Source organism: Octodon degus, unplaced genomic scaffold, assembly GCF_000260255.1.
Source record: "Octodon degus isolate 3935 unplaced genomic scaffold, OctDeg1.0 scaffold00005, whole genome shotgun sequence".
Lineage (NCBI taxonomy): Eukaryota > Metazoa > Chordata > Mammalia > Rodentia > Octodontidae > Octodon > Octodon degus.
Window position 1 is genome coordinate 33530270 of NW_004524581.1, and position 9671 is coordinate 33539940.

Genomic DNA, 9671 nt, shown 5'->3' on the forward strand with positions numbered 1-9671 from the left:
GAACAAGCTTAGCAAAGCACAGGGACCACGGTTCAATCCCCAGCACCACATGCCAGCCAGCCCCGCCCCCAGGTGGGTTGAGCTGGACACACACACACACACACACTAAAAGGAATAAAATAAATAAATAATTTTAAAAAAGAAAAAGAAAGAAAGTGCTCTAAAAAAAAAAAAAGAAAAAAAGAAAAAAAGCAGGGCCTTGGAGGTTTTGGTTCTCTTTCCTCTCTGTTGCAAATTCGCGTGCGGTTTCGGTGGCGCGTGGTGCAGAGCGGTGTCTGCTGGTGGCGCTGCCGCGGCAGGTGGACGCCTCTCTACTCCAAGGTGACCACGTTTAGACCCCGAGTCGGGAAGTGGAGGGTGAATAGGTCGCGGTGGCCTTTTTTGGTTAACTTTCCCTTTTTTTGCTGTCTAGTCATCCTTGTCGGTCTTCTGCTTCTTGGTATCCACGTCGTTGTCGTCCTCGTCGTCCTCAGCTGCCCGCTTGCCGGTAGCTGCCTCTGCCTCCTCCTCCTCGTCTCCATCCTCTACCTCACCATCGCCTTCCTCCTCCTCCTCCTCCCCGCCTTCCCCCTCCACCTCCTCCTCCTCCCCGCCTTCCCCCTCCACCTCCTCCTCCTCCCCGCCTTCCCCCTCCTCATCTTCGTCTTCATCCTCTTCCTCACCATCGCCTTCCTCCTCCTCCTCCTCCCCACCTTCCTCCTCCTGCTCACCAGTTCTCCTCGTTAGCATTCGTCTCTGCCGTTCTCCGCCTCCTCCGCGACCTCCTTCTTCGCCTTCAAGTCCTTGGTGGTGATCTCGGAGCTGGTGTCCACGGCAGCGTCTGACATGGTGGGCACGCTGGTGGTTCCGTGCAGCGGGTGAGAAGAAAGCGAGAGTTCGGGGACTCTGGTGAGACAGCTGCCGGAGACCGCGGCGGAGGTGGCTGCAGCGAGCAGGGAGACGGGCCGGGAACAGTGCAAAGATGGCTTTTCAGAGCAGCCAGTCTAGAATTATAACTTTGATTTCCCTGCATAATCGGCACGATGACACCAAGCAAAACCTGGAGCCCTTCCGACTGCTGTGGCCTAGTAAGATTCCCACCGTACCCTGCGGCATAGGTCCATAGATTCCAGTAGGAACAATCTGGGGCCTCATTTCAGGAGTTAACAGGAATCTGGAGGAGGAACTGAGGTCCAAGCCTCCACTGTTGCTTGTCGCTCCTCACCAGAGGTCTGAGGTGCTTGTGGCTTGGTATTATGGTTTGTGTCTAGGTGTCCCCCCAAAGCCTGCTGCAGTCTTGAGGCTGCTTCTGGAGTCTGTGATTGATTACTGTGGGGATGCTGCACCTGCGCTGGGGCAGGTGATTTGCATTTCAGCGTCAGGAGGAGAGAGAAGCCAGCTGCTTGAGCTGCTGCTGCCCCGCCCCTTGCTCTTGCTCTTTGCCACCACCCGTGAAAGGCTGCCCTCTGCCATGTGCCACTCTGCCTTGGAGCCAGCTGAGTAGGGACTGAAACCTCCAGGAACTGTGAGCTAAACAAACCTGTCCTGCCTTCATTTTGGGTGTCGGGTGTTTGTCCCAGAAACAAGAGAAGAGTAACTGAGACATCTGGGGAGAGAAAGCACCCCCATTATTTGATGGAGGCCCCTGAATAGGGTGGCCTTCTACATTAGTTTGAGATCTACATTTTCTGTTTTCATGGTGCCCTCACCTACAAGCTGTACATAGACTGAAAGGCTTTATTTTTTATTTATTTGCGGAACTGGGGATTGAACTCAGAGCCTTCCGCTTGCCAGGTAAATGCTTATTCTACTGAGCCATCTTCCTGGCCCTTGGAAGGCTTTATTGCAGAGACAGACAGTGGCTGTGCTGCGAGTTAGGGAGGCCTCACCCTTTGAAGGAGGTTCCCTCCAGGCCATAGTGGCAGCCTACCTAGTTTGTTCATGTATTTACATTGCAAAGGTCTTTTAACTGTTTGTATTATCCAAAGCACCGTCCCAATTAGCATATCTTTTGTAATGGCTATGTTGTGATCAGCATTTTGAGCTGCTTGGTCCATGCAATATTTAAAGAAATTTTATTTTTAATTTTTTTTAAACATTTATTTATTGTGTGTGTGGGGGGGGGCCAGCTCAGCCCACCAGGGGGCGGGGCTGGCTGGCATGTGGTGCTGGGGGATTGAATCACGGTCCCTGTGCTTTGCCAAGCTTGTTCTAAGTAGGTGCTTTAGGGGCTGGTGAGATGGCTCAGTGGTCTAAAGCACCTACTTAGAACAAGCTTAGCAAAGCACAGGGACTGCGGTTCAATCCCCCAGCACCACATGCCAGCCAGCCCCGCCCCCTGGTGGCTGAGCTGGCCACACACACACACACACACACACACATAAATAAAATAAAAAAATAAAAGCATTTCCCTAAGTAGGTGCTTTAGACCACTGAGCCATCTCTCCAGCCCCTATTTTTAATTTTTTAATTTTTAATTTTTTTTGCAGAACTGGGGATTGAACTCAGACCCTTGAGCTTGCCAAGCAAGCACTTGTTCTACTGAACCATCTCCCCAGTCCCAATAAATTTTAATTAATTATTAGTTATTAATTAAATTTTAATTAATCTCCTGGATTCAAGCATGCTTTAGCTATTCCTTTCCAGTCATTTGGGGCCATAATCTGCCGTCCTAGCATTTCTACTAAACTCAAAGTAAAGAGAGCAGTATGGCCATAAGTAGCCATAGGTTGTTTTAATTCATATATATATATATTTGGTGCAGGGTTTCACTATGCAGCTTGGACTTACAGTGATCTAGTGATCCTCCTGTTTTCAGCCTCCCCAGGGCTGGAATTACAGGTGTGCGCCACCACGCCTGGACGCTTCACCAGGTCAGGGCGCCTGGAGGCGGGGCCAGTGCGGCATGTGGGGTGGGGAGGTGGGGGGTGGGGGGTGGAGGGTGGGGGGTGGGTGGAGTTTGGGGTGGGGGACTAAACCCCAGTCCCTGCGCTTGCCTAAGCAGGTGCTTAGTCCTCTGAGCTATGTCACCAGCCCTGTTTTAATTCTTTTAAGTTTGGAAAAGATACAGCTTCACGAAGACATACAACCTGTCCTGGAAAAACCCATTGAGTGTTAAAAAATGAAGTCTCGAGGGAAAGCCTTCTCTGGTGGGGAAGGATCCCTTTGTCCCCCATTGCTCCTTCCTTATTTGATGGAGCAAGGCTAGAAGTTTTGGGCTTATCTTTGGGCGCCATTGCTCCCTCCTCCTTGTCCTGCTCGGGCTTGAAACTTGATTTTAAAGGAGAGCCGTGAGTTAAATCCTTGTGTTTGAAGAACCCCTTCTAAACACAGTCCAGAAAACAAAAGTAAATACAGGGATCAAGCATTCAACGACCACTTCAACATACATAGATCTTTATGGTTCTTTTCTCTCTCTCTCTCTCTCTCTCTCTCTCTCTCTCTAGAGAGAGAGAGAGAGAGCAGGGTCTACAGGGTCTCACTATGTAGATCAGACTCATAGTGATTCTCCTGTTTTCAGCCTCCCGAGTGCTGGGTTTACAGGTATGTGCCACCATGCCCAGTCTCCATCACTGTGTCGGCGCTCTCCGGGGTCGGGGTGGCACGGTGAGCCCAGGATCGAACCCCAGCTGCTGTGCACTCTGCCTAAGCAGGCGCTTTAGTCCGCTGAACTCTCAGGCCGGCCCTCTGTGATTCTTTTCTTCTTCTTTTTTTTTTTTTTTTTCCCTGAACTGGGGATTGAACTCAGGCCCTTGCGCTTGCCAGGGAAGTGCTTATTCCACTGAGCCATCTCCCTGGCCCTCTGTGATTCTTGAGACTCTTTTTGTCCCATTTTTAACTCAATGTAACTTTTCTTTTTGGCTTTTTTTTTTTTTTTGGTTTTTAGGACAGTGTGTGTGTGTGTGTGTGTGTGTGTGTGTGTGTGTGTACAGGGTCTCTCTGCCTATATAGGACTCATAGTGATCCTGCTATTTACAGTCTCCCAAGTGCTAGGATTACAGGGCCCCAGGAGATAGCTCGGTAAAATAAGTGCTTGCCTGCCGAATGCAGGGTCCTGAGTTCAATTCCCGGTACTGGAGTAAGACAAGTACTGGGATTACAGGTGCAGGACACCCTCCCCATCACTTCCTTAGTGCGCCCCAAGGGCCGGAGGTCACGACAGGCCAGGAGATCCGACTTCGGGCATTTGCATCTGCCTAAGCAGACACTTCAATCTTCTTGGCTTTTCTCAGACTGCTTTTTCTCTTTAAGACCGCTTTTCCCTCTGGACCCCATTTCTGGCTCTGATGAGCCTGCTCCCCACGTTCTACACCTAGGTGTCCGCTGAACCCCGGCTGCTACACGCAGTTTGCGCCCCTCGCTGGCTGGCGTGCTCCCCGGAGGTGCTCCTGCTGCCGCATCTCGTGCACACGTCCATACTCAGGCGCCAAACTACGATCTGCCGGTCTCTTGGCTGCTCTGTCGCACTTGGGGGGCAACAACAGCAGGAATGAGAAGACAGACAGGAAGGCAGGAGCTGGGTTAGGTGGCAGCCCCTCAGCCTGGCTGGCACCGGTATGGACGCTTATTTACCCCTTTGCCAAGTTAGTAACCATGCGCAAGGTTGCCTAGTGACCAGCCAGGATGCTCGTCGCTGCAGGGCTGAGGTAGGACTGCTCTCCACGGAGGCCCAGCCCGCCTTCGCACATCTGTCCACTTTTCCAGCCTCCGAGGAGGCTCCTGACAGAGTCCGCACAGCTCCCAGAACCTCAGAGGTCCTGCGGCGCCTGTTTTCGCTTGGCCCCGGGCAAGGTCGCCCGGCCCATCTGCCAAGGCCTGGCTCCAGCCACCCCAAAGGAGTCCTCCTGGTGCGGGGGGGGGGGGGGTCCCCAGGCACTGGCCTTCCGTCTTCCCGCCCGCTGGAGTTCTCCACAGGGAGCTCATAGGCCCGCATTGCAGAGACCTTCCCGCCCTCCTCCACAGATTCAGCCTGCTGCAACTCGTCACCACCAGCCTCTCAGACGTTGCATTTGGCTGTCTGGGGGAATGAGCCTGGCTGGCCGCTCCCCGGGGGCTCCCTCGAGCGCACTAAGTCACTGAGGCTGCTGCCCACCCTCCGGAGCTGACTGGACTGCCCTCCTCTGCCCCAGTCTGCGCGACATGGAAAGGACCAGGCCCCCACTCCCTGCAAGCGCCCTTCCAGGGGACCTGGCGGCCGGAACCGGCTGAGCGCTGTCTGCTCCTCTCCAGCAGCCCCAGGTCCTCCGACAGGCGCACCTATCAGTGGAAAGCCGTGCACACGCCTCCCCCAGCCCGGTCACCCTCGGCCCGTGGTGCCCCACAGCCCTCGCTGCCATCAAAACTGCCTGTCACACCTGCGCGTCGTGGCACATGTCTGTCATGCCAGCGCTCTCAAGGGCTGAAGTAGGAGGGTTGCAAGTTTGAAGCCTGCCTGGGCAAGTTAGCAAGATTCTGTCTCTAAATAAAAAACAAAAGGGGCTGGGGCATAGCTCAGCGGCATGGTCCTGGGTTCCACCCCCAGCAAAGAGTTAGAAAACTAAATCCCTGCCCTCCAGAGAAAGGCCAGAAGCCCAGACCTCTTAACCCCTTAGAGGCCCCTGTCCCTCCAACGTGCAGACAGCCCTACCGCTCCCTCTGCTCCCCCCTAGCCCACCCAAGCCCACGCTGGCTGCGGCAGGGCTCCGGGCGCAGCAGACTGACCGGGCAAGGGGGCATGGCCCGCTGGACCAGGAGCAGAAGCCCGCGGGGGGCAGCCAATCAGAGCGGGCCCTTCAGTTCTTCTCTGAGAGCTCATTTCTCAGCAGGAGGGCCCAGAGCCACCTCAGCGCAAGGGGTGGGGTCCCAGGACCTTCCTGGGTGTCCTCCAGATTTGGATTATGTGAAAGAACCTAGGTGCCTCAGGGTGGCCAGCCCACATCTTCCAGGGTTTGTTTTGGGGGGTTTTTTTTGTTTTTTTTGCAGAACCGGGGGTTGAACTCAGGCCCTTGTGCTTGCCAGGGAAGTGCTTATTCTACTGAGCCATCTTCCCAGCCCCATGTTTTTGGGGTTTTGGGTTTTTTTTTTTGTGGAACCAGGGATCGAACTACAGCAACCTGAGGCTGACAGCTTTGTGGAAGCAGCCACTTAAACAACTGAGCTAAGGCCAGGCCCCCCTGGAACCAGGGACTGAACTCCAGCCCTTGCATTTGCCAGGGAAGAGCTTATTGTACTGAGCCATCTCGCTGGCCCCAGCTTCCAGGTTTTTATGCTATGTTGTGGTTTTGTTTCGTTTTGTTTGAGACAAGGTCTCACCACATAGCTCAGGCTGGCTTTGAGCTCACAGCGATCCTCGTGCCTCAGCCTCCCAGGGCAAGTGCTGGGACTACAGGTGTGCGCCACCACCCTGGATGCCCAGGTTGCATTTTTGCCACGTTGTTCTCTCTTTCTCTGGGCCCAGGCTCACTCTGCAGAGCCAGTTTCTCTCTCTCTCTCTTCACTTGTACGTTTTCTAAAAAAGCTGGCCACTGCTTTTTGCTCCTCCTGCTCAATTTTTTGCTCCAGACGAGAAGAGCCTCAAGTAGTCTAACTCCAGAGGACAAGGTGGAAGCCCAGGACCCTGCACGCCCTGGCAGCACGCTCGCCGGCTCTCAGGGCCACTGCCCTGCAGGTGTTTCTCTTCCCATCACCACAAACTCAGAGCCTCTGTGCCCTGTGCCTTGGTCCTCACACAGTCTGTCCTAGAAAACACCTCGCGAAGGCGTCTCCAGAACCCCAGGACCTGGTAACAAGGCTGCCGTGGAGAGTGAGGATTTGGCCTTGTGCTTTCAAGTTAAGTAGTTCATGAGCGCCTATTTATTTGTTTTTAAATCCTTTTTTATTATTCTAATTTCTTAATTTTATATATTTGGTCTGCAAGGTCTCCTACGCAGCTCATACTCGTAGTGATCCTCCTGTTTTCAGCCTCCCCAGCACTGGATTATGGACCTGGGCTACCAAGCCTGGACTTGGTGGCTGGTTCAGCATGCGTTGCTGGGGATTGAACCTGGGTCTCTGCGCTTGCCAGGCAGGCACTCAGACCGCTGAGCTATCTCTCCGACCCCAAGCCCCTTTTTAAATATCATGTATAAAGTAACTTTAAAAAAAAAAAACAAAAACTGCTCGATTTCTCAGTGAGAAATTTGGTAAGCCTCTTCTTTGTGTTTAAATCCCTGCCTTGGAAGGGAACAGTGCCCTAGGGACCCACGCAACCTTAGCAACCTTACGCAGCAGCGAGGAATGAGACCAGCAGGTCACAGAGAACCCGGTACTTATCAGAGGATCTGTGCACAGGCCTCCATGGGGATTATCGCTTAAGTGAGGGCCCACCAGGAGAGCGCGCCTATAATCCCATCTGCTCAGGAGGCTGAGACAGGAAGATCGCAAGTTTGGGGCCGGCCTGGGCGGCTTAATAAGACCTTCCTCCCATCTCAAAGACAGAAAACCCTGTAAGTGCATAATAGGTTGTGTGTGTGTGTGTGTGTGTGTGTGTGTGTGTGTGTTCTTTTTTAAAATGTCAACTGTTTCTTAGAACCAACATTCATGGCCTCAGGTTAAGAGGTGACAGTTTGGATGACAGCTGCAGAGAACAAACTGAAGTGTTTGCTGGGGGTGCTCACCAGAGGGAGTGGGGAAGGCCGAGCTCAGGAGGTGGGGAGCCGGGTTAGGCAGTGCTAGTGGAGTGGGGAACACGGGGACGGGGCTAGTCACTGTGAGCCCCCAGACCCCCAGGTTGCCCCGCAGGTCCTCCCGGGTTCCAGGGGCGTGGCACAGCTGGGGGGCGTGGCTTGGCTCCACTTTCCAGTCACTGCCTGGGAGGAAACACTGGTCCCCAGGGACCCCTCTGGAGCCAGGCAGCCGCCCCTCCTTTCCTTCTGAGCAGGAGCCTGCGGTGCAGGCCCCACAGCTCCCAGGGCACCACTGAGGCCATCTCTCTGCTCTGGTCCCAGGCACCTCAAATTTTCTACATTCCAGAGAGGGAGTCAGCTCTGCTCCAGCTGCCTTGAAGGAGGGAGCCGCATTCCGCACAGGCCTGTGAGGGAGAAGGGTGGGAGGGGACAGGAGGGAGGAGAGCCAGCCCGCACCAAGGGGCGGAGATGAGGAGAGCCCGCAGCCTGCCCAGGCAGGCGCCAAGCCACTGCGGCAGCCGGCTCTGCGACCCTCAGAGGCAGCGTCCAGACGCTCTGATCCTTTTCCTCCTCCCCTGCCTCTTTCATGAGTCTTTTGCTTTTGCCTGCTCCAGCTGCCTTCCTTCCATCTTTACGGTCCTGTCCCCTTCTTCCCTCTTGGGTCCACTTTTGGTTTTACTAGATTTTGCTTAAAAAAAATGTCTTCAGGCTGGAAGTGGTGGTAAGGTAAGATAGAAAAAGTAAAGATATGTAGAAAGGAGACAAGGGAAGCCAGAATTTTATTTTTATGTTTTTATTTTATTTTATTTTTTGTATTTAGTACAGGGTCTACAGGGTCTCACTACGTAGATAGGATTCAGTGATCCACCAGTGTTCAGCCTACCAAGAGCTGGGGTTACAGGCATGAGCCACCCACGCCCAGTCTCAATCGCTGGCTCATCACGCCCGGATGGCCAGCCAGGGATCAAACCCGGGCTGCTTTAATCCGCTAAGCTATTTGGCTGACCCTATTTTATTTTATGTTGACGATATAACAACATTCTGGTTTTGTTCAGAGCTAGGGATCAAACCAAGAGCCTTGCGCATGCTGAGGGCCCGGTAAGCAGCTCCGGGCTAAGCCGCACCCCCAACGAGGACACCACCCTGCCAAAGGTGTAGCTATCCAGTTCCGCGACTGTGCGGGCGGCCACTTGGAAGGCTGCTGCCCAGGGAGGTGAGCCGCAGAGTTGGGCAGGCCCAGCCAGCAAGCTGAAGCCGGCTGCACTCCGCCCCACAGCTCTATCAGGCTCGTACTGGCTGTTCAGGGAATTTTGGCAATAGGCCAACTATTTGGTTTCTGGTTATCTGAATGGGCAAGTGTTAGATTTTTTTTTTTCATAAATGTTGTGAGATGCCTTTTAAAATTAAGGCCACAGTGGGCCCAGCCCTAGCTCAGTTCTTTAAGTGGCTGCTTCCACAATGCTGGCAGCCTCAGTTTGCTGTAGTTCGATCCCCACAACACTCCAGCCATGCAAAAGTGCCCTGAAGGCATTCAAGGAGAAAAAATAAATAAATAAATAAATAAATAAAATAAAATAAAATAAAATAAAATAAAATTAAGGCCACAGTGGTAGAAGGCAGGTAGTGACTGAAAAATCACAGGGTCTCATGTTCCAAGAGTCCTGAGCCGTGTTTCAGTTCGACTTTCTCAATTCTACAGGAACAGTAAACTACAGGAACAGTAATCTAAACAGGCCAATACCTCCAGTGATCAAAAACCTGGTAAAATAATCGATTCATTATGTGTGTGTGTGTGTGTGTGTGTGTGTGTGTGTGGTTCCAGGGATTGAACTTGGGACCTTGGCACTCCTACAGCTGAGCTATCTCCCTGGCCCCTGATTCATCTTATTTTTATGTTATAAAAAAAGTGACATTTTATACTAAGATGACCTCAGTACTGGGGATCAAACTCAGGATTTTGCACTTGCCAGGAAAGCGCTCAGGCCACTGAGCTATCACCCTGGCACTAAGGTAACTTTTGACTCGGTACTTTCAACCCTAGTCCTTGTC